The sequence below is a fragment of the Anabrus simplex genome, chromosome 1 (genome assembly GCF_040414725.1).
Source record: "Anabrus simplex isolate iqAnaSimp1 chromosome 1, ASM4041472v1, whole genome shotgun sequence".
Taxonomy (NCBI): domain Eukaryota; kingdom Metazoa; phylum Arthropoda; class Insecta; order Orthoptera; family Tettigoniidae; genus Anabrus; species Anabrus simplex.
The window spans coordinates 1,349,287,518-1,349,313,128 of record NC_090265.1 but is presented as its reverse complement, the minus strand read 5'-3'; the positions used below and the strand labels follow the sequence as shown (position 1 = coordinate 1,349,313,128).

The following is a 25,611-nucleotide window of genomic DNA, read 5'->3' as shown; positions in this document are numbered from 1 at the left end:
CCAAGTCGCTCAGTGCATTAGGGTGGAGAAGGGATTAGATCTTTCAGCGTCTCTTAACGGAACTTGGTAATAAAACGGCGAAACAGGAAATTACATGGAACTTGACATAGTATCACGTTTCATACTCCCAAACCTTAAGAGTCGTTTCTCTGATGGATGAAAAGTATTGAGTTTTGTTTCAAATTTGTCCTGTAATACAAACAGCGTATAAATGCGGTAAATGCCATACAATCAGTAGCTCTTTGTTATCAAGTAAATACGATCAGATTTCAAGCTTGCTGGTTTTCACATATTTTACAGCTTATGAGTGTATATTGTTTGAAAAGGGAATCATATTGTTTATATGCAATTTAATGCATATGAGTGGCTACATAAGAGGCAGAATTAATATCAGTTAGCAATAGGTTTTAACGTAATATTTCAATCTGTGAGCCATAGGGATGTAATGTTTCTTAATTTTCCTAGAATATAATGAAGACAGGCCTTTGAGACGTTGTCCTACTATTATCAGTATCATTATTTCAGAAATGACCGATATCAGGCCAGAAAAAATATTTAATGGGATCGCTTAATCAAAATGTTAAGTTCTTGCAGGAGCGATGTCCCCTGTTCTGTAAAACTTTATTTCCAATGTTCATTTTTCAAAAGAATTTTGACAGGTGATGTGCTATTTCTGTAATGTTTACTTATTAGACAGGCGTACTCCGATTCGTGTAAATAAGTCTAGCATGCATTGTTCAGTTTGCTTTTGAATGTTTGATAATAATTTATTGTGAAAATAGTGTTATAGTAATATTATATTATAATATTAAAATATTATATTGTAGGCTAGGTTTGGCTAAATGGTCAAGAAAGTAATACAAAAAATGAATGAGTTGTCTGTTTTAATAACACCCTTACTTGGCCAATGTCTTCCATTAACCCCTTAAAGGAAGGTAATGTTACACAGTCCTTAAACATGCCCGTCGCTTTCCCTAGTTATTCTTCTTTTACAACATAAATTGCCTCATATGACGGTCCCCTTCACTTATCTTGTTTTCCTAAGCCTTACAGTTTTCATACCGTTGGTACATATTTTCGAGAACTATTCTATTCACTGAATTTTAATTTCTGCGTTAAGTAATGTAAATTTACAATAAGGTATCTTTGACACTGCACATCACTTGCAGTGTGTAATCAGCTGTTAATGTGAGTATAATATTTCTTTGGTCCGTATGAAATATTATGAATGCTATGGCAATTTCAAGAGTTCGCAATTGTACAGCCGTTGGCTCCCAATATGTTATTAAAGGAAATAACTTCTGAAGCAAGCCTGACTCCTTCCCTAATTATTATTCACCTTATATTCCTTTAAAGTGCACTGAATGCAATACCCGCTTATACACAGAATACCAGCAGAGATGGTGTTATTTCAAAGCGCTTTCAAGTGAGGTTAGACTTCAAGTTAATAAAGGTTTCTTGTTTCACCTTCTCTTTTTACTGATATCTACGTTCCGTTTATTCACATGTTCTTTATTTCTTCCTTAAAAAGAACGTATTCCTAGTACCTTTCGTGTTCCGTATAGCTGTTGAATCTGAAGCAGAAAAAAGAAAGAATTTCACTCAACGACAACTGTTTCAGTCTGCAGCATGTTATCAAGCCTAACGTCCCCGGAATCCTCAACTCCCCAACTTCCTGGGAACTTTACTAGCACCCTCCTTCCCATTTCCTTAATGACCTCTCTAATACTCCTGCTTAAATACGACAATAAGAACCAGATTCTACGTTGCCGTGCAAGAGAATAGAATTCCATTTGTTTTTATACCGCTGTGCTCAAGAAGGAATGGAAAGGCGATAGTTTTCGTTTAGAGCTACGTTAATTCACGCAGAACGTTGTTGTTAAAGCCCCAAGTTTATCAGTGAACGAAATAATGATGCCTGTGATTTTCCAAAGTTACTTTTTTAATGCTGTTGTTCGGGGCGTAGAATCATGTGGATATTTTGCCCCTTCCACAGTTACTTACAAATGCCTAAGTTATTATATGGAGGCACCCAGTGGTATAAGGGTATCCTGCTTATATTTAACTCTGAGTCATCAGGTTCGATTTCTGGTTCATCTGAGGTGTTTATTCAGAGCTGAGCAAAGTGCTCAACTATGTGCAGTGATGAAGGTCACCCCATACTGCTGAGCAAGTCCGCCTGATCACATGACCCTCCAATACCTGCAGCCCATATTGCCGGACAGTTACTCCCTTTACAGGTCAAGGCTTTCAATGGGCTCAATTTTCCACACATAATAATGTTTTTGATTTGTTTCTTTGATCCATACCGGTTCAGATACAACCCATAAGCTAGATATTAAGAATGATAAACTATTTAGGTACATGCTTCACTGGCTTTATCCTAATAAAAGCAAGATACCCGTGCTTCGCTACGGTACTATACTGAAATTCATAATTGAATGCTTATTGTTTTAGATATATAATCCGCCGAAATTCGCGGTTTGACTCGTTTTCTGCGAGAACCCACCAAAATTGCCGATCTGACTCGTTTTCTATTAGATTACGGCATGTTTCCTCCCATTTTTCAATCTTCTTTTCCAGCAATCGATTTCGTACTTCCCGGGCTAGGCTCAGGTATTCCTCCCGGTCAGTTGGGTCCGTAAATCTTTGCCATCTTTTCCTATAATCATTTTTAATATGGATAAAATCCTTCAGGAGATCCGGCGTGGTGTCATATTGGGTGCCTAGAAGGCACTGAACCCGCGGCCGGACTGCATTCTTAGTCATTACCCGTCCAGGAGCCGTTTCCAGCGCGGTCCGCACATTTGACGACGGTCCGGAACATTATTATTATTATTATTATTATTATTATTATTATTATTATTATTATTATTATTATTATTATTATTATGTGTTGCTGGAATGGATGATGACAGGAAAACCGGAGTATCCGGAGAAAAACCTGTCCCGCCTCCGTTTTGTCCAGCACGAATGTCACATGGAGTGAACGAGATTTGAACCACGGAACACAGCTGTGAGAGGCCGGCGCGCTGCCGAGGATCCTTATAAGTACATTAAGAACAGTAAAATCAATTGGTCTCACCTCCTTCTACACCCCACCGCCGTTACGTTTATTTACCGGCACCCCCCCCCCCCCCAAAAAAATTAAAAGAAGGCTTGTTTCTTATGTTTAAAGAAGATTTCAAACATCAATGTTCACGTCTATTACCTTCAGTTTTGAGATATAAGTATCGCCATAAAAATAATTTTCTTTTTTTCACGTCATTTCACACTACTCCCCCCCCCCCCTAAGTGAATTTTCCCGCAAAAAATACTTGTTTATTTAATAGTAAAGGATCTTCTAAATACCAATTATCACGACTCTAACTTCTTCAGTTTTTGATTTATGTGTTCTCATGAAAGGAATTCAACTCCTTTACACTCCCGCCCTCCAAGATGGTTTCCCCACAAAACGCGTTTTTCTTTGTTTTTAAAGGAGATCCAAATACGAATTTTCACGTCAGTAACAACTTTAGTTTTTATTAGATGTATGTATTCTCATTCAATTAATTCAATTAATTTTTCGATTCTTTCACCCCCCCCCCCTCATTGGATTTTCCGAGAATACGTGTTTCATTATTTTTAAAGAAGATTGCAAATATCAAATTTCACGTCTGTTACATCTTCATTTTTGAGATATCAGTAGCCTAATTAAAAGAATTCAACACCATTTTCAGTCACTTTTACCCCCTCACCACCACCCAAGTGGTATTTCCGAAAGCTAAAAAAACACGTTTCTTTATGTTTATTAGAGATAAAAAATACCATTTTTCACTTCTGTAACATGTTAAGTTTTTTGAGATAAACTGTAAAAATTCTCATTTTAAAATTTCACCCCTTTTGAGTTCCCCTTAAGTGGAGTTTCCAAACACAAATCACCTATGTTTCTTTAGATTTACAGGAGATTACAAACACCCACTTTTTACGTCTGTAACATTTTACGTTTCCAAGATATTCTGTAGATATAGTCTTTCAAAAATTCACCCAATTTGTCACTCCTGTTTAACCGCCATTAATTGGATTTTCCAAAACTAAAAAATACGTGTTTCTTTATTTTTAAAGGAGATCCCATATACAAATTTTCAGTTCTGTAATATCTTTCGTTTCTGAGATATATGTATCCTCATTAAAGGCATTCAACCCATTTTTCACCCTTTTACACCCCTCCTATTAGGATTTACAGGAAACAAAAAAATACGTTTTCCTTTATTTTTAGAGGAGATTCTAACTACCAATTTTACATCTGTAAATTTTGAAGTTTTAAGATGTATACACACTCATTTTAAAAAATTTACCTCCCCCCTTTTCACCCCCCAATATTTGGATTTTCCAAAAACGGATAAATACGTGTGTTTATTTATTTTTAAAGGAGATTCTAAATACCAATTTTCACATATATAACCTTTAAAAATTTTGAGATAGATACACTCATTTTAAAATATTACTCCCTTTTCACCCCCCCCCTAAATTGGATTTTCCAGAAACAAAACAAACACGTTTTTTAACGGAGATCCCAAACACCAATTTTCAGGTATGTAATATCTTCCGTTTCTGATATATAAGTAGCCTCATTAAAGGCATTCAACTACTTTTTAGCCCCTTTTCACTCCTATTGCAATTTTCCGAAAACAAAAAAAATACGTGTTCCTTTATTTTTAATGAAGGTTCTAAATACCAATTTTTACATCTGCAAACTCTAAAAGTTTGGAGATATAGATTCACTCATTCTAAAAATTCACCGCCTTTTCACCCTCCCATTAATTGGATTTTCCAAAAACAATAAATTACGTGTTTCTTTATTTTTAAAAGAGATCAAAAGTACCAATTTTCAGGTCTGTAATATCTTCAGTTTCTGAGATATAGGTACCGGTATCCTGATTAAAGGCATTCAACCCATTTTTCCCCATTTTCACCCTTTTTCACCCCTCCTATTGGGATTTTCTGAAAACAAGAAATACGTGTTTCCTTATTTTTAAAGAAACTTCTAAATACCAATTTTTACATCTGTAAACTTTTAAAGTTTTGAGATATAGAGCAACTCATTTTAAAATTTCACCCCCGTTTTCACCCCCTTAGCGAAGGAATATCCAAAAATCCTCTCTTAGCGAGCACCTACGTCTTAATATGAATATATCCCCAAAATTTCATCTCTTTATGTCCAGTAGTTTTGGCTCGGCGATGATGAATCAGTCAGTCAGTCAGTCAGTCAGTCAGTCAGGACAAATTATTTTATATATATATATAGATATTAACCTGGCAATCAATTCTGGTGTAGGCTGAGTTGAGCCTAAGGCTATCAGTCTCTCCTAATAAGGACGCCTTATATCTAAATGTTACTGTCTTCCTGATGGCGAGTAGACCCGACGTGCTTTCGTGTGAATACAGTACTTCTTTATAGCCTAGGCTAGGCTGGTCCCACATATAATTGAATTCTACAACATAAAGATGAAAACTCACATTTTCATTATATTTTTCCGATGAGAAAAATAACTAGCTTTACAATTCTACGTACTAGAATATGTTATTTAGATATAAGTTTTTCGTCTAATGGGGAGTCTTTCCTAAGTAACTTGTTCCTTATCCGGTATTAACAGTCCGTGGTGCCCCATATAGGCTTCGTTCTCGTAAAGATTTCACTTTCAATCCATTTATTTTGCAAAGATTTTCTCCTTCTACGTCTTCGTTATCTGTTTCTTGTCTTACCCTGAATTAATTCTGAATTTTGTCACTATCACAGTGTTTACATTCGCTATCATGTTTTTCCACGCCAGCTTTATTTATTTATTTATAGGAACTAATTTTATCAACTAAATGAGTAATGCCCATTGCTCACGGTAAAATTTGTTGTACAACTAAATTCATAAAAATATGCTGAAAACAAGTTGTGTTGTTCAAGGAAAAATTACTTTTGTAAATCCGTGGAAGCATCAGGATGGCCATCTATGAACTAAATTCTGAACTAAGATGTGAGTGTGCTGCCAAGGATTGAGTCTGAGTTCAAAGCCCGTTTATCTTCGACTTCATATCAGCCTGGCTTGTATTCGCCCGGACCTTTGACACAAATTCGGCGATTGAGTTTTCTTCCTCCCTTCTTGCATTTCAGTTGTGATGCATTGGCATTTAACCTCATACAAACACTAGCAGATTCCTTAGTCCACCTGGATCCTGCCATTTTAGAAATGTTTGTTATGTTTACGAAGGAGCTTCATAACCTTCTCACGTCGCACAGTGTGCCGAATCCCCGATCTAAGTGGAAAAAATTAATAACGTCGTTAATAGTCCTGGGATCCTATTAAAAGTTGGCACTATACCGTTTTCGAGGTCGCTGAATTCATATCTGGCATCGTCTAAAGTGTACGATGTTCGGGGGTAAATATATAGGGGTGAGGGGCAAGGGGAGATTTAAAAAATGACCGAAAGCAACAAAAGAATCGTCCATTTACGGGAGTAAAAACACGATTTGGATGTGCATATTATAGTTTATAACAGTGGTAAACATACTATTTAAAACTGGATAAAATATGAATAACAATGAGAATTTCAGTCCAGTATTCTTGTTACACCTTATTTGAGGGAATAGACGAAGGCATTGTATGTAAATTCTTCCAGATTGAAAACGTATTTTAAATACGTAGTTTTAGTAAAACACACCTTACACACGAAAACAATATTATATATATTATATTTCCATATAAAAAAGGTTAAGATTACACTCAGAAACATTTCATAAAAAACGTGAAAGGATCATATTACAGTATTTGCAAGTAATTGTCCCATCAATCTCATCCTGTTCATAATAACAACATGTCCAATGTCCAGTCGTCCCCTGATTCGTCTGTAGAGTCCAGAGAATCGTAGTCGTTGCTATACTGGTCTTCTTCATTTGATGTGAAAGGATCTTGGGAGTCAGTAAGTAACTCAATAGCTTCCATAGGTAGATTACCAGGAGTTTTACGTGGCATTGTTCGGTACTTGTTTATTAAGGGATTTGATGTATCCAACAACATCTTAAGCTGCTACATTTTCGAGTATGAAATTCACGACACCTCCGACAATCTTTATTTCTAGCTTCTTGAGCTTCTTCAGATAAAGTTCCTATTGGCACAAGAAAATGTTTAATTACTTGAGTAATGTGTACTAATATGGTATGCACAGTTACGGGCATATAATTCCATGGATATAGTTTGACATACAAAGCCGCAGTTTGCGCACGAAATTCTTTGAATTTATTCACATTTATTTCAGAGCCAGAAGAAAGAGCAGCACGATATCTTTTTATTAAGCCTTCATCTTTTTCCGCTTGATCGAAAAGAATCTTCAGCAGCAAACGCGACTTCCTCCAAACTACGCGATTCGGTAATATCACAAACATTTTGCTTCTTCATCTTTATGGAAGAGTCCTTAAATTCCTTAGGGTGACGGCCGGCTTTGTTAGGTACACAACTTGTTTTTGGATCATACGCTGGATCAATGTCGTCTTGTTCACTTAACACGATGAAATCCATCACATTTCCCTAATCACCGAATTTTTCTCGGAATCGTTGTTCTCTTCTTCCTGCACTCTCCCATTTTTGTTGATATTACGGGATATCAATTTAATTTTGTTTCTTAGCTCCAGAAATTGAGTGTCAGTAAGATTTGTAGGCTCTAATTTATCCATAACATATTGAAATATGATTTCTAAATGCCCCTTTTTACGACAGGACCGCCACGCGTTGAAATATTCTTCTCGCGGAAACGCCCACATAGTCACTGAAAATAAGGAAATAAACCATCATGCACATTCGTGCGCAACCAAACCACTACAATGTCTACATTAAATTTCCCATCGAATGACGTTTAAAGTAAAGTGGCACTATGAGGCACTCATAAAGTTTTTTTCGAGCAAATCGTAAAAACAATCTAATTTTCTACAACTGCTTCCTTTTACAACGCACTGTAAATAACTTGTTTACTGCAGAACGCTTGTATTATGCTTAAAATGAGAACACATACCTATTTTCACTATTCCATGAACCAGAGAATAAAACACCTCGTTGAACTTACTAGAAACACAACGTTCGGTTCTCTCCGACACCTCCTATCAACTGAGTTGATAACTGCAAGGAAGATGTTTCAGCACCTGTCCCCTCCATCCTACGTACCAGGAAGCGAAAAGAAAGACTGAAGGTCAACATCTGGTTTGTTTACTATCGAATGAGCCAGGTTGCGCTTTGATTGGCGACAGTGAATTTTTTCCACCTAGATATGGGATTCGACACACTGTGCGTCGTAGCGCCAGCATCATCGTCATGTCACAAGATCAGTCTAGGGAGTTCTGGTCACGCTACCACAATCCTTTGCGGTGGCGGCCATATTGGGTCTTAAATGGCGTTGTTATGTGGGCGTGCCCGATGTAATGATGTGAGTTATTACTTGTATCTTGAAGAAAAATGGGATACTGTGCCGCACTAAATTGTCAAAATAAGACAACTGACTCAATTAGAGTGTTTCGCTTCCCGAGAGATAAGCAAAGGAGAGCTCAGTGGGTACAAAACTGTAGGCGTGCAAATGGCAACTTACAGATAATTCCGTCTTGTGCGAGGTTAGTGAAGTTTACATTCGTATTATTCCTGAATAATAATGTTTATATGAACGATGATATATATGTCTCATTATGTATTTTCTTCTAGCATCATTTTGAAGAATCGCAATTTGAATTAAAGAGGACAGATGAACGGAAAATACTCAAGTGGAATTCTATCCCAATAATTTTCAAAGTCCCTAATCCACCCAAGTCTTTGACATATAATAGGAAACCTCCCAAAGAAAGAGAATTGTCTTTCAAAACAAGCAAGAAAAGTAACAGGAAATGTGTAATAGTAGTATTGATGTTTATGAAAATTTCCTTTTCATGTGTCCGGCTCCGTGGCTAAATGGTTAGCGTGCTGGCCTTTGGTCACAGGTGTCCTGGGTTCGATTCCCGGCAGGGTCAGGAATTTTAACCATAATTGGTCAATTTCGCTGGCACGGGGTCTGGGTGTAACTTATGTGTCGTGTTCATCATCATTTCATCTTCAGGTCGCCTACGGATGTCCAATCAAAAGACCTGCATCTGGCAACCCAAACTTGTCCTTGGACGCTCCCGGCACTTAACCCTGACAGTAACACGTCTATAAATATCGCTTTAGTTACACCACACGTTTCGAAGACGTGTCACTCAAAGCCTATTATTTAAAGTTACATTAAAGTTACCAGATGGAATGAACAAGGAATAGAGGTGGTGGAGGGGATAACTCTCCCCTCCTTAAGGGGAATAGATGGCATTCATTCGCACAACACATCAGAAAAACGTATGGTGTTACTGTCAGGGTTAAAGCCATTCGCCATTTCATTCCATTCCTTTTCATGCAAACTACAGACAGTATCTTTCTAACCCTACATGCAATGTAGAAATGTTTCACAGATATTTGAAATGCTTGTTCCTGTTCATTTATCAATTACAATCACAACAAACAATAGGCCTATCACTTCAAACCAACAATTTGTGTCCAGCTTGCCATCATTACAACAGTTTTATTGTCAGTACTGTAGTTATTATTTACAGCTAAATTTCATTTTTCTTAAATGCTTTCTAGAGTACATTATTATAGGGTTGGACAAATACTTGAAGATCACAACGCTCGCTTCACTCGCAATAACCAACTACTGTAATTTAACGTACCGTAGCCTAACATAATATCCTAATGTAATCCTTAAAATAGCCTAACCTAGGTTAACTCAACTTCACAGTGACTGAATTTCTGTTTCTTATGGAATCATGTCTAGCAATTACTTTCTTAACTATTATTATTATTATTATTATTATTATTATTATTATTATTATTATTATTATTATTATTTTATATATATGTATGAATGTTGATGATGATGATGCTTGTTCGTTAAAGGGGCCTAACATCGAGGTCATCGGCCCCTAATGGTACGAAATGTAATGACAAAAATAATTCAAAATCATCCCATGACCAAAATTTAAAAAAATGTCATGAAGAAGGAATGGATGGACATGAACAAAAAATAAAAACAACAAAAAACGAGCAAACAAAAAAGGAGTGGATCAAACTCAAAATAGATTATAGATAATTCATTACTGACCAAGGGCCCACTCATAAAGCACAATCCTGAATCGAGAATGCTTGATATCTAAAGGGGTCCAATATCCAGATCTAAGGCCCCTCAGAATGGTACATGTCGCGAGTAAAGTAGAACCATGGTATTTCTCAAGCTGCGGTACTAATCAAAGGTAGCGTAAACTCACGGTGTTCCAAACATTAAGGTACTACTCACAAGTATTGTACGTCGTAAAGGTAACACAGACCTATGGTGTTTCTCACAAAATGGCGCTACTCATAGCCAATGCAAACCGATGAGGTTCCTCACCTAGATGTACTAATCACGGGCGCCGGCATTCCTGTGGTGTTCCTCACATAGTGGGTACTAATCACTGGCAACGTAGACCCACGGTGTCGCTCATATAGTGGTACAACTCACAGGCAACGCCCAGACCCGTGGTGTTGCCCTCATGGGTACGACTCACGGGTACTGGAAACCCACACTGAACCCCGCTTGAGTGCTACGAATCACAAAACTATTCAGTACCTAACAGAGTGGTACTACTCGCAAGTAAAGGCGACCCATGGTGTTCCCCGCGTGATGGTACGAATCAAAAATATTTTCATGGTTCTAATCCAATCACTCCTTGGTCACCCCTTTCAGTCGCCTCTCACGACAGGCAGGAGATACCGTGGGTGTATTATTCGTCTGCCTCACCCACCCACAGGGGGGTTGTGTTTGGTCCACGAGAGGTACTTTATTTCCCTCAAGTCCGCCGGCAAGCCGGTTAGGACCCCCCTATCCGCCACCTGGGACGCGCCACGTGGGAGTGGATATGAATGTTAGGACTCAGCTGAGAGCCCCGTGGTCGCCAACCCACGCTCCCTAGTTAGGAGCTCCTGACGCGCCTTTCAGTCGCCACTTATGGCAGGCAGGAGTACCGTGGGTGTTGTTCTATTGCCCCCACCCACAGTGGGAAATCTATTTTGGGTTGTGACTACGAGGCCCTGAGCTGAGTCTTGACATTGCTTTTACTTACTTGTGTCAGGCTGTCACCTATTCTTGCCCATCCGACCTCCCCTGGTTAATACTTCTTCTTTTCCGACAGCGACGGTATTCGAGGCCTAGGAAGCTTTTCATTTCCACGCACTTTGTGGCCTTCATCTTTCCTTTTCCGATATCTTCACTTTTCGAAGTGTTGGACCACTTCCATTTGTTTTCTTCTGATTAGTGTTTATAGAGGATTGTTGTCCAGTTGTACTTCTTCAAAAAACAGTAATCACCACCACCACTTTGTACTATATAGCTGCATGGGTTATCAATAAACTAATTAAGAGTAGCTAAGAACGTCACTCTTGTTGCATATATGTCGAGTATTTTTACGTTAAAACCCAAAGAAATACCACATGAATGGATAACAACAGTTGCCATACATAATTTAATGCACTCAACTCAAGAGGCATTCAGTGTTTGTCAACATACTGGGGTAATCTTTTAGAAACGCAGTATCGGTATTTACTTTCTTAATAAAGAAAACGCTGAAGGTAATTTGTTACAACTGTCTTTTAGTACTTTAAGTACAGTACTTCAAGTTCGGTATTTCATGTACCGGTAATCATAATATGACACAGGTACTGTACAGATTTCTATGTTTCTGTCAATAAGATTACGTATTCGACAGATAATATTAATAAGAAACACAGTAAGACCAAGTTGCAAGGAAGTAAAGGAGTAGGACATGAGCTTTTCTGTTGATTCTTGTTTCTCAATGAAAAATGAATTTCAGGCTCTGGTAATTATCTTCCTATTCAAATAGCTGTGAATGTAATCATATCATTTAAGTGTTATACAGTTATATATACACGAACAGTAGATGCCCAATTACATTCTTTATGAAAAATAGTTGGTATTTTGTTTTTAATTAAATGTACGGTACCGAAATCCTCTAAATTCGAATACACTTGCCTTTGGTTACGCTCACTTAAAGACCCAATATGGCGGCTCCATAAGTAGCATTCGTGACTTGTCCTCCCTAGACAGACCTTGTCATGTCAGCTTCGCTAAATGGTTCGTTTCACAAAATTAATTTTACGGAATAGAACATGTCCTATTTTATGAAAAGGTTTATCAAATGTTTTATAAAAATTGAATTTGACGGTGAAAAACATAAATTTTATAAATTTGAATTATTGCACAATAAATTTGAAGGAAAATTTTACCGTGTGCAAAAGACAATAGTAAATTGTATATTTCACTAATAGAAATGCTCCACACTCTTGAGGATAAAATAGAAACCTTTTGGTAGAGTGAAGATACAAGTTTGATACATAATTTAATAAGTGCTGCGTTCTAGCGTACTTACAAAAAGCCTGTAATTCATTCATTGCTAGGGCATTACCAAAATCATTTTTATTAAAAGCCGATTAGAGCCTCCATGGCTCAGGCGACAGCGCGCCGGCCTCTCACCGCTGGGTTCCGTGGTTCAAATCCCGGTCCCTCCATGTGAGATTTGTGCTGGACAAAGCGGAGGCGGGACAGGTTTTTCTCCGGGTACTCCTGCTTCCTTTGTCGTATTTCATTCCAGCAACACTCTCCAATGGCATTTCATTTCATCTGTCATTCATTAATCATTGCCCCTGAGGAGTGCGACAGGCTTCGGTAGCCGGCACAATTCCTGTCCTCCCCGCTAGATGTGAGCTTCATTCATTCCATTCCTGACCCGGTCGAATGACTGGAAACTGGCTGTGGATTTTCATTCATTAAACGCCGATTTTGTCCCTTACGTAAATTGGGTGATTCGACAGCTTATAAAGCCTAGATATAAAGGTGGAATTATTTCGTTTGTGCATCAAAAAGTAGAGATAATATTTTATTCCTAAATATTAATACTAGCTGATACAGTAAAATTACGAGTGATACCATTTTTACACCTCGGTCTACAATTAATTGCACCACTCAAAGACTTTGGGAAAAGGAAGTTATCACCAGACCGGCGTAGAGCACAATGTAATTATGAACCTACAGTGTCCTAAGTACTTTAAACATACCAAGAGCAACATTACACTGACTGACTACTGTTGTTATTTGATGTGTAATTTGTCTCATTTGCTGCCACTCATCTCCATAGGATGCATTACTTTTGCAATTAAAAAACTCCATCCCGTCAATGACGGGAACAAAATTGCTAGTCTTTAATAACATTAAGATATCGAATAGTATCGATTTTTACGAGATTATTATAATTATTAGTATACCACGTTTTCTCCTTGACTGAATGGTCAGCACTGAGGCCTTCGTTTCAGATGGTCCCGGGTTCGATTGCCGGCGGGGTCTGGGATTTTGATCGCCTGTGATTCTTCTGGCTCGGGGACTGTTTGTCCCAACACTTTTCTCTTCATATTCAGACAACACACCACACTACCAACCACCACAGAAACAAGCTATAGGCTAGTGATTACACACCTCCACATAGGATTGGCGTTGGGAAGGGCATCCGGCCGTAAAACAGGTCCAGATCCGCGTGTGCTACACAGTTCGTACCCCCGATCCCCACAAGGTGTGGAAAAGCGGTAGAATGAGAAGAAGAAGTGTATATCACGCCAGTTGTCGATGAACAATTAATCCAACACTATGATATTTTTAAATAGCTTTTGTGTAAGGGAGAATATAAAATGTAAAGTCTAGAACATTATAGGTTTATGCTTGAAACAAAAGAGTTCATCATAACAATCAAATTCAGAGGAATATATTTCAGTAGCAGAACTGCAACAATTAGAACTTGATCATATTCTTCTCTCAATTTCTCCTCCAAGTAAAGATTGATTACACTTACTGTTGTCTTGCCATATCTGAAACTTCTACCTGCTTGATTACATTTGTATCCTCTGTGGTGCAACATTGCCTCAATCCACTTATTTCAAATCCTTGTAAGCTTTCATACGTAGGTAGCGTGAAATTGCCTGAGACAAAACAATGGTGGTAGTATGTAATGTCTACTCTACACAACGATCTTCATGAGATGTTAAATGGCCCTCCAGATGGGACTCCATCCCAAATGGACGCACTAAATTTTGGCAAAGGACTATTGGACACATTTGATAATGGAAGTTCTCCGGGGAAATGCTGAAGCCATCCCTTTACACATGCTAGCTCTCCAAGCGAAGGACATGGGCCCGTAGAGAACTCGTGTATTATGTAAATGCAGAATATCACACTTTTGGGGATATTGTTTATAATGAACGAGTTAAAGTACACGCATACAAAACTTCAAATATTTTACGGAGCTGATATAATTTTCCTGTAAAGCTGTGCCTTCCTTTTTAGGATACGTAAGGAGATTTTGATTCATTGGCGGATAAATGACTTTAGGAAACTCTCAATACTACGTGTTATTTCTGTTACAAGTATTTTAGCGCCACGTCTACTCAGTCACTTCCTCTGGCGACGAAGGGATAGGTAAGATATCGATGGCCTAGATTGAATACCTCGTATCTCAAAAAGTTCTTCCTATCCATTATTTCCCTTAAGACTGGTCACGCCTCCCAGCCACACATGAATATGCAGTCCATTAGAACAATGTTCATTGAGTTTATATTCCTATGCCGATGCGTAAAGAAAAATGAACCTTATAAAATTATACTGTAGGAGTCAGTAAATACGTCACACAGACATACTTTCCTATAGTACGGTACGATAAGGTTCATTTTCCTTCACACGTCGGCATAGGAATAAAGAACACAACAAACATTGTTCTGAAGGACTGCGTATTCATGTGTGGCTGGGAGGCGTAACCAGTCTTAAAGGAAGTAATGGATAGGAAGAACTTTATGAGATACGAGGTTTTCATTCTAGGCCATCGATATAGGATTGGAAAGAATGCAGCCATAGCCTTAATTCTGGTAAAGGCCCAGTATTTTTCTCGTGCGGAAATGTGAAACCACGACGAACCATCTTCGAGGTTGCTGACGGTGCAACTCGAGCCCACCACCACCCGAATGCATACTAACACCTATGTGACCCAAAACATGTAGCCAATTCCGTCGGTAAAACTGCAGGTTTGTTACGCTCGGTAGTCTCAATATATACACATTCATGTGTGTAACGAGCGTAAAAAGCAGGGTATCTGACAACGCACTTCCTAACCATTATTTTCCTTAAGACTGGTCACGCCTCTCAGCCACGTACGGATACGCAGACCACCAGAATAATTGACATTGTGATCATTTTCGTATGTTAATGTGCACAGGTAAATGAACATTCCGTACATTGTACCGTAGGCCTGCTTCAGGAATGTATGCATGACTCATTTCTACAGTATACTGTATGTAATCTTCATTGGCATAGCGAAATTAACACAACGACAATTATTGTTGTGATGGACTGTACGAGTATAACCGTACTTAGCTGAGAGGCGTGACCAGTCATAAGGAAAATAATGGTTAGGAAGAGTATACCCGGTTTTTCACGCTCTTTATACTGTAGATATATACTCAACACACCACACTATGAACCACTACAAAACAAACAATAGGGTCAGGAACGGCATGTCACCATAATACAGGGCCAAGTGTATGTGCGCCTGACAACGTTTATATCCGTACCCTCCCGCAGCAACACCCCTACCCCCACTACCAACCCGAGGATATCGTGGAAGTTCTGAAAGGAAATATTGTCTAAGTAGTTATGTATTTTTATGTTTTGAACATACTTTTCTATGAGTCAGGAGATACCTGGAGATGTTATGAGTTCAATAACATTTTAGATTTTAACATTTAAGTGAGAAAATCAGTCTTATAATACAAATGGGAATAGTTAGCCTCCGAGTGCAGTATCAGGAGCACATCATTTCCTATTCAGGATAGAATATGTAAATGAACGTAAGAATGAAAACATGCAGCAAGTATTATACCATGCAGATTAGTTGTTCGTATTATTAGCTTGCATTTAGGAGACAATTAATTTGAACCTCACTGTCGGCAGCCCTGAAGACGATCTTCCGTGGTTTCTCATTTCACACCAGGCAAATGATGGGACTGTACCTTAATTAAGGTCACACTCGCTTCCTTCTCACTCCTAGCCCTATGCTGCCCAATCGTTGCCAAAGACCCATCTGCGTCGGTACGGCGTAAAGCAGATAGTAAATTATTTTACTTGCGAGGAGAACTCCTACTATGTTAAGTATTCGGAGAGTTCTGAATTACTAAATATGAAATATTATTAAGTAGAAAAAAATCAGGTCAAAATATAATAAAATTGGTAGACTGACAATACACGGCCATTGGTTTCGCTAGGATAACGTTTAATAAGTGTTAGCTTCTCAAAATACACATTTATTTAATGGTTATTTGAATTCATAACAGATTATATGTTAATATGAACAGCATTACTACAAGCTAATTACGAATCACTATAAATTTCCGACGAAATTTACGAGTAGGGAAAAATGGCATGGCTCATGGCATGTACACATTGATGCCCGTCTGGGAGCTGTGATAATTAAGGTGTTACGTCTCTGTGGTCTTACACCCTCGTTAGCCAGTTCGAGTCCCGTTGATGGAATATAATTTTCACCACCCGAATGTTGATCGTTTCAACGTATTAATTATACTTAGAGTATAAGACGTTTCACCTATAGCATGGTGTGGTATTGTCAATGCTAAGAGTATAGTAAGTTCAATAATTTTGCTAAGTTTCACTTGGTCAATGTTTGCTCGTTTTTGACCCCTCGGTATTGGGTTTACAAGGCCTCAGCATTAATTCACTGTCGTGCCCATTGTAATCCTTCCCTTTCTTTTCCCGACGCAGTATTTCTTCTAAGTGTCAATCCTCCTTCTTTTTCCTCTAATTAGTTTTAAGACAGGATGGTTGCCCAGATCTACTTCCGCTTAAAACAAGAATCACCAACAACATCGCCGTTCGCACGGTCCACACAGGAGGAAGGTTGATAAGTCATTACACCGGATGCAAAGCCTACGAAGGCGAGTTGATGAACTGTATATACCTGAAGGAAGGGGAACCGCACTGTCTTACGTAGATTTTCTGTGCAAAGAAGTAAATCATCTCTAGTTTTACATTAGCAAACATGCCGTTGAAGAGCTGTAATAAAACTCTCGAGGAATTGCTTCGATCTTGTGGTTAAAATTAACTTTCAAGAATGGACAGAAATCTTTGGTATGTTTCTCACTGATCTACATTTCTCTACGTCTCGCTTCGTTCACTAGCGAATGCAAACACTTTTCTTCAAAACTGTGCCCGACATCTCGGACAATCAGTACCGGTACATGGAAGTTGAAATATTTCGTGAGTCAATGAAACTAGTTTCGTATGGAAACCAGGAGGTCTTGTCTCTACATATACGAAATATATTTCTACACAATTCAAGGCATACCAATGAAAATTTTAATACAAGTGGCTTATAAACGTATTGAACTCCCTTTATTCAATTCTGCGTATCGATGGCCTAGAATGAAAACCTCGTATCTCACAAAGTTCTTCCTATCCATTACTTCCCTTAAGACTGGTTACGCCACCCAGCCACACATGAATATGCAGTCCATCAGAACAATGTTCGTTGTGTTCTCTATTCCTATGCTGACGTGTGAAGGAAAATGAACCTTACCGTACCGTACTATAGGAAAGTATGTCTGCGTGACGTATTTACTAACTCCTAGAGTAAAATTTTATTAAGGTTCATTTTCCTTTAAGCGTCAGCATAGGAAAATAAACCCAACGAACATTGTTCTGATGGACTGCATACCCAAATGTGGCTGGGAGGCGTGACCAGTCTTAAGGGAAATAACGGATAGGAAGAACTTTTTGAGATACGAGGTATTCAATCTAGGCCATCGGTATGTATTTTCGGTCCTCAGCCCGAAGGCTGGTTTCATCCTCAACAACTCCACGATTAGCTGTCATTGATGGCCTAGGCACCACTGGAGATGCGTACTAGGGAAATGAGGAATGAAGTAGTTTCCCGTTGCTTTCCGAATTGAGTCAGAAGTTTCCAGTCTGACGAGCCCACTGTAAAGTACAGACCAACCGACCCTATGAGCAACATTTTCACACCATTCATACCAGGGACTGGCTGCATAAGGAATGGCATTACTAGCATCGCTCATACCTTAGTCGCTTTCATATTCTCAATGCTAAGGATAAAACTGACACAGAGCAATGAAAGTAACAAAATTGCTCTAGCCCATACCAGAAAACAAGTGCACTGTATACACTGGGTCTCGCCAGCACAGGCATACAACTTCAAATCTAGTTCAACGATAAATACCATATAATATGCATGCCAACCATGCAAAGCTTCACCTCTTTCAACACGGAATAACTTAGGAATAATTTTCCTAGCATCTATAGCGTACCTTGAACTGATAATCTGTATGATGTTGGGTTGTACATGCCAGAGTAATAGTTTTGTATTTCCATGAGACATTTTCATTACCAACGAATCATTGATTCCACTCTCTGTGTACAAGCATGGCTTTACATGTCTCGTTGCATTTGTCACTTTTTAGAGGCGACTAGTATATAACAAAAATTCATACTTCCTTTATCGATATTCAGAATGAAGACTACAAAGCTTCTAGTTGTTGTAACCACCTGTTATTGAGACACAACCTGATATATCCTTGTAAGTAATCATAATGCAGGTTGTTTTCGAAGTATTGGACTACAACGAGACATTAAAATGTTCATTTGTCAAACATGCCAGAATTATCTGCATAATCTACATTTAATTGAGAGTTCTATCTGGAACGGATGATTTAATTGTCCATGGACATTCTGAGTTGAGATTGCTTCTCGTCCTTTGTTGTGATCCACATCATGCCTCAGGAAATCCTGGGATATATTAGTAATGAAATGCAACTTCGCCGCAAGTTAATAACAAACCGAGGAACCACAAACCTAAAGGTCCACTCTTTCTACTGACAAATTTAGTTTCTGACCTCAGCTTGAAGACTAAAATCCCTGGTCTGTGCAGCGTAAATAAAAACGAGATGCGCTTCATCAAGATATGGTATCCAGCCAGATTTCCGTTTACACTCGCTGTTCTCTGGAAGAAATGGAACGAGAAATAGAAATAGTTGCATTGCGTTTAGTTGAATTCAGTTATAGTCAAAATATACTTAATTATGCTTTTCTTGGCTTTTGACATCCTGAGTGTACTCTTGGCTGAAGTAAACCTCGTACAGTATGAAGATAATGGGTATCCTCCTACAGGACTGAAGAAGTGGTGCAGAGGTGTTCCGATAACACTTTCTGTATTAGGATCTTTTACTAGCATATGTGTCGCAAATCCGTGACCAAAGCCTAGAAATGATAATCTGTGATAAATTTAAGACTGATGAGATGTTAGCCCGTGTCTGAAGTCATTGTGTTATGTTCTTAGTCTACGGCGCACGCATTACTAGATTACTCTCTGATCACAGTGATAAAGTAAATAACATAAAATGAAATTATGTTGGCCTAATACACTCTGTTCTGCATTCTTTTTGATCAATAGTCCATCTGATACTGACAGTACACTCTATCCATTCCAATTTTCTTGTTATGCCTTATTTTAGGTCACTAGTGCATTTTACGTGAATGATTGGCAACTTGTGAAGTTAATCATTGTAGTCAATGTTGTGCTGTAAATGCTATGTGTGAAATTCTAACTCACTTTACTCCTTCTTCTTCTCTCGAACCAAACAATCAGTCACCACTCTGTATTTAGGGCAGTCGTCCAGTTGGCAGATTCTATCTCAGTTGCTTTCCTAGTCTTTTCTTAAATAACTTTAAATAATTTGGAAATTTGTCGAACATCTCCCTTGGTAAATAATTATGATCCTTCTTTTCCTGAAAACGAATATTTGACCCTATTTGTCCTCTCGAATTCCAACTTTTCTTCATCTTTCTTGATCTTGAACTTGATCTTTCCTTCTCTTAAAAATACCACTCGAACGTACTCAAACGTAATGCCATTCCACGCCATCTGTCCACTGGCAGGTCGGAACATGCTGCTCTTTCGACTAGATCTTCTCCTTTCTCCTAACTCTAACCAGCTCAAACTTTGAAAAAAAGGCGTAACGCTACTCATTTTTCCTAATCACCAAAAAGTATCGAGCTGTTTTCTTTGTAGTTTTCCAGTTCTCGAAACGAGCAATCCTGTTGTGGGCCCCGTACTCAGGAACCATAGTCCAGTTGTGGCCTTACCAGGGAGTTATATGCCCCCTCCCTTTCATCCTTGTTACAACCCCTAAATACCTTCATAACCGTGTGAAGAGATGTGTAAATTTCATTTACAATCCTGTTTATGTGATTACTTTCCTTATAATAAGTGATAGCTAAATTTCATTTTGGGTTCCATATTGAAATTTATCGTTGATGAACGTAACTGTAAAAAAATAAAGTATTACTAGTTTACAACTATTCAACACTTAAACAAAATCTATATATATAAAGTAGCTTGTCCTGACTGACTGACTGACTGACTGACTGACTGACTGACTGACTGATTCATCATCGCCGAGCCAAAACTACTGGGCATAATGAAATGAAATTTTGGGGATACATTCATATTAAGATGTAGGTGCTCGCTAAGAGAGGATTTTTGGATATTCCGTCGCTAAGGGGGTGAAAAGGGGGGTGAAGTTTTAAAATGAGTGAATCTATATCTCAAAACTTTAAAAGTTTACAAATGTAAAAATTGGTATTTAGAATCTTCTTTAAAAATAAGGAAACACGTATTTTTTTGTTTTTAGAAAATCCCAATAGGAGGGGTGAAAAAGGGTGAAAAAGGGGTTGAATGACTTTAATCAGGATACCGGTACTTATATCTCAGAAACTGAAGGTATTACAGACCTGAAAATTGGTACTTTTGATCTATTTTAAAAATAAAGAAACACGTATTTTTTTGTTTTTGGAAAATCCAATTAATGGGAGTGTGAAAATGGGGGTTAATTTTTAAAATCAGTGTATCTATATCTCAGAACTTTGAAAGTTTACAGATGTAAAAATTGGTACTTAAAATCTTCATTAAAAATAAAGAAACACGTATTTTTTTGTTTTCGGAAAATCCCAATAGGAAAGATGGAAAGGGGTGAAAAATGGGTTGACTGCATTTAATGAGGATACTGATATCTCAGAAACTGAATACATTACAGACCTGAAAATCGGTGTTTTGGATCTCCTTTAAAAATAAAGAAATACGTATTTTTTGTTTTTGGAAATTCCAATTAATGGGGGGGGGTGAGAGGGGGTGAATTTTTAAAATGAGTGTATCTATATCACAAAACTTTCAAAGTTTATAGATGTAAAAAATCAGTATTTAGAATCTCCTTTAAAAGTAAAGAAACACGTATACTTTTGTTTTCGGAAAATCCCAATAAGAAGGGTGGAAAAGTGTGAAAATGTGTTGAATGCCTTTAATGAGGCTAATTATATCTCATAAAACTGAAGATATTACAGAACTGAAAATTTGTATATGGGATCTCCTTTAAAAAAAAAAGAAACAAGTACTTTTTGTTTTTTGGAAAATCCAATTAATGGCGGTTAAACAGGAGTGACCGAGCTCGAAAGCTGCAGTCGCTTAAGTGCGCCCAGTATCCAGTATTCGGGAGATAGTAGGTTCGAACCCCACTGTCGGCAGCCCTGAAAATGGTTTTCCGTGGTTTCCCATTTTCACACCAGGCAAATGCTGGGGCTGTACCTTAAGTAAGGCCACGGCCGCTTCCTTCCCACTCCTAGCCCTTCCCTGTCCCATAGTCGCCATAAGACCTATCTGTGTCGGTGCGACGTAAAACAACTAGCAAAAAAAAAAAAAAAAAAAACAGGATTGACATATTTGGGTGAATTTTTTGAAAGACAGTATCTACAGAATATCTGAGAAACGTAGAATGTTACAGACGTAAAAAGTGTCATTTGGAATCTCCTGTAAATGTAAAGAAACATAGGCGATTTGTTTTTGGAAACTCCTCTTAAGGGGAACTAAAAAGGGGGTTAAATTTTAAAATGAGAATTTATACAGTATATCTCAAGAAACTTAACATGTGACAGAAGTGAAAAATGGTATTTTTAACTCTATAAAAACAAGGAAACGTGTATTTTTAGTTTTCGGATATAGTACTTGGGTGGAGGGGGGGGGGGTAAAAGTGACTGAAAATGGTGTTGAATTATTTTAATTAGGCTACTGTTATCTCAAAAATGAAGATGTTACAGACGTGAAATTTGATATTTGGAATCTGCTTTAAAAGTAAAGAAGCACGAATTCTCGGAAAATCCAATGAATGGGGAGGGGGGGGGGGGGTAGGTGAAAGGATTGAAAAATTAATTGACTTAATTTTATGAGAATACTTACATCTAATAAAAACTAAAGTTGTTAGGGCCTACAGATATGAAAATTGGTATTTGGAACTCATTTAAAGACAATGAAAAGCCCGTTTTGTGAGGGGGAGGGGATCATCTTGGGAGGCGTGAGTGAAAAGGAGTTGAATTCCTTTCATGAGGACACATAAATCGAAAACTGAAGAAGTTACAGTCGTGATAATTGGTATTTAGAAGATCCTTTACTATTAAAGAAACAAGTATTTTTGCCGGAAAATTCACTTGAGGGTGGGGGGGAGGAGTATGAAAGTGAAAAAAGTTAATTATTTTAATCTGAAAACTAAAGGTAATAGACGTAAACAATGGTGTTTAGAATCTCCTTTAAACATAAAGAAACACGCCTTCTTTTAGTTTTTTTGGGCGGGGGGGGGGGGTAAATTAACGGCGGTGGGGTGTAAAAGGAGTTGAGCCAATTGATTTTACTGTTCATAATGTATTTATAAGGAGCCTCCGTTGCTCAGGCGGCAGCGCGGCGGCCTCTCACAGCTGGGTTCCGTGGTTCAAATCCCGGTCTCTCCATGTGACATTCGTGCTGGACAAAACGGAGGTAGGACAGGTTTTTCTCCGTATACTCAGGTTTTCCCTCTCATCATTCATTCCAGCAACACTGTCCAATATAATTTCATTTCATTTGTCATCCATTAATCATTGCCCCAGAGGAGTGCGACAGGTTTCGGCTGCCGGCACAATTCCTATTGTCGCCGCTAGATGGAGGCTTTATTCATTCCATTCCTGACCCTGTCGAATGACTGGAAACAGGCTGTAGATTTTCGATGTACTTATTCTGATCATAAACCGATCATTTTTAATCTTTCCTGGGCTCGTTTTCAAGAGCCATCTTTCCATTCGGAGAACGTTCTTAGATTACACTACCTTCTCCTGGCATATAAATAAAAAATTAAACACATTTGAAATAAACGATAGGAATGAGATTGACCGTCCAGTTTTTCACCTCCCTAATAAGGTCAATAATGCACGGATGTATGGCATTCGTATGGCCAGAAATCCCCCCACACTTGCCTACGCGCGACAATGGTGCTGGTCACATTCTCAACAATGACAATGGCAGCAGTTGTAATTTACCGCCAAGTAGCGGTCTTGCATCTTGCTGTTGGGTCCAGAACATCAATAATAATAATAATAATAATAATAATAATAATAATAATAATAATAATAATAATAATAATAATAATAATAGTAATAATAATGTTCTGGACCGTCGTCAAATGTGCGGACCGCGCTTGAAACGGGTCCTGGACGGGTAGTGACTAAGAATGCAGTCCGGCTGCGGGTTCAGAACCGCCAAGGCACCCAAGACGATACCACGCCGGATCTCGGGTGGAATACCTGGACCTAGCCCGGGAAGTACGTAATCGGTTGCTGTAAGGAAAGATTGAAAAATGGAGGGAGACTTGCCGTAATCTATTAGAAAACGAGTCAGATCGCGAATTTCGGCGGATTATATATATAAAACAATAAGCATTCAATTATAAATTTCAGTATAATACCGTAGCGAAGCACGGGTACCTTGCTAGTAATTATATAAAATCATATTACAAATCTAGTATATGTTTCGACCTTCCTGTGACCATCTTCAGCTGAAATTGGAAACAGATAATGTGTTTTCCTATGCTGATGTGTAAAGGAAATTGAACCTTAAATACATTATACACTAGGACTCCGTTAATTCGTCATGCAAACATACATTTCTGCAGCGCGGTATTTTAAGGTTAATTTCCTTTAAGCATTGAAAAATCAACACAACGTAAATGGTTCTGCTGGACTGCATATCCATATGTGGCTGGGAGGCGTGACCAGTCCGAAGGAAAGTAATGGATAGGACGAGCACGTTAGATACGCATTATTGCACGCGCAGTGATGATGTACTTCAATGGCGTTTGATAGCTGGTATGAGCAATATTCATGGATATGTTAACGTAAATATATTTTTATCTTGTGTCTAACAGGTAATAATGTACATAGGGGCATTTATCGTAATTTTTGGATCTGGAGTTCTGGCTAATGATCCAGGAATTTCGTACTGCATACGGTACTGCATTACTGTACATTCTGTGCTCTGAAATGTAAACCAATTTTTCCAGTGAAAATTTTGGGGCATTCACAGCATTTTTTTAGGGGCTGCCTGGCCGAGGCGGTAAAGGCGTGCTCGGCTCGGCCGGAAGGACGTCGTTTCGAATCCCCGTCATGAAGTCGTAAAATTTAAGAAATGAGGTTTCCACTTCCGGCGGTGCATATGGCCCTGAGGTTCACTCAGCCTACACCAAAAATGAGTACCAGGTTAATTCCTGGGGGCAAAGCCGGCCGGGCGTAGAGCTCACCACTCTACGCCATCAAGTACCGAGGTTACGGATAGTGGAATACTTCACCTTCCACCCCTCCAAGAGCCTTCATGGCCTGTACGGAGATGACTTTGCTTTTTCTTACAGCATTTTATTTCGTTAATATTTGTTACATAACTGCCTCGCATATCATCCCTGCTTTCAGAATTATGTTATGAAAATTGTCTCCTGTACGTTTCGTAAGTTCCAATTTCTGATGCATTAAGATGTGTGTTTTATACACTTCATTTTTATTATCAATAGGCATATGGAACATTTTTATTTATTTTGTGTCGTAACTTAAGTCCTTCCGGTTAGAAATAGCTACCATCGTAGAGTGTCATATTGCACATCCTGAGAAATATGAACTGAAAACTACCACGGTCATTAATAGTTTTCTTGTTACAGTAAGTGTGTATAAAAATTGTTGGAAAATTGGGCATTGTGACTTATCGAAAACAAACTAAGGATCTTCAGCAAACCACCAATACATATGATTTCATCACAAAGAGGGACATTTTACTCACGAGGCCTGAAGGACAAACCTTTTGCATTCAAGAACCATATGAATTACTCCTACATCGTCTGTATGCCAAAGCATGAAATTCATTCATAAATGTCGGAGGTTAAAATCGGTTATAATCGTCAACTTTACAGGAGACAGGATAAAATCAATTTCAAATCATAGTGTGACTTAGTAGTTAGAAAGTATATTCATGAGGATGTAGATGGAGAGAACTGGACAGAGGATTTTGTACAGTAGCTCCAG

General features: G+C 38.3%; 1 protein-coding gene across 1 annotated transcript in view; it reads right to left on the bottom strand.

Moving 5' to 3' along the window:
- The window catches only part of LOC136858336 (lachesin), a 1,056,232-nt gene that overhangs the window by 436,785 nt on the left and 593,836 nt on the right, over positions 1-25,611 (bottom strand). The window lies entirely within an intron of this gene.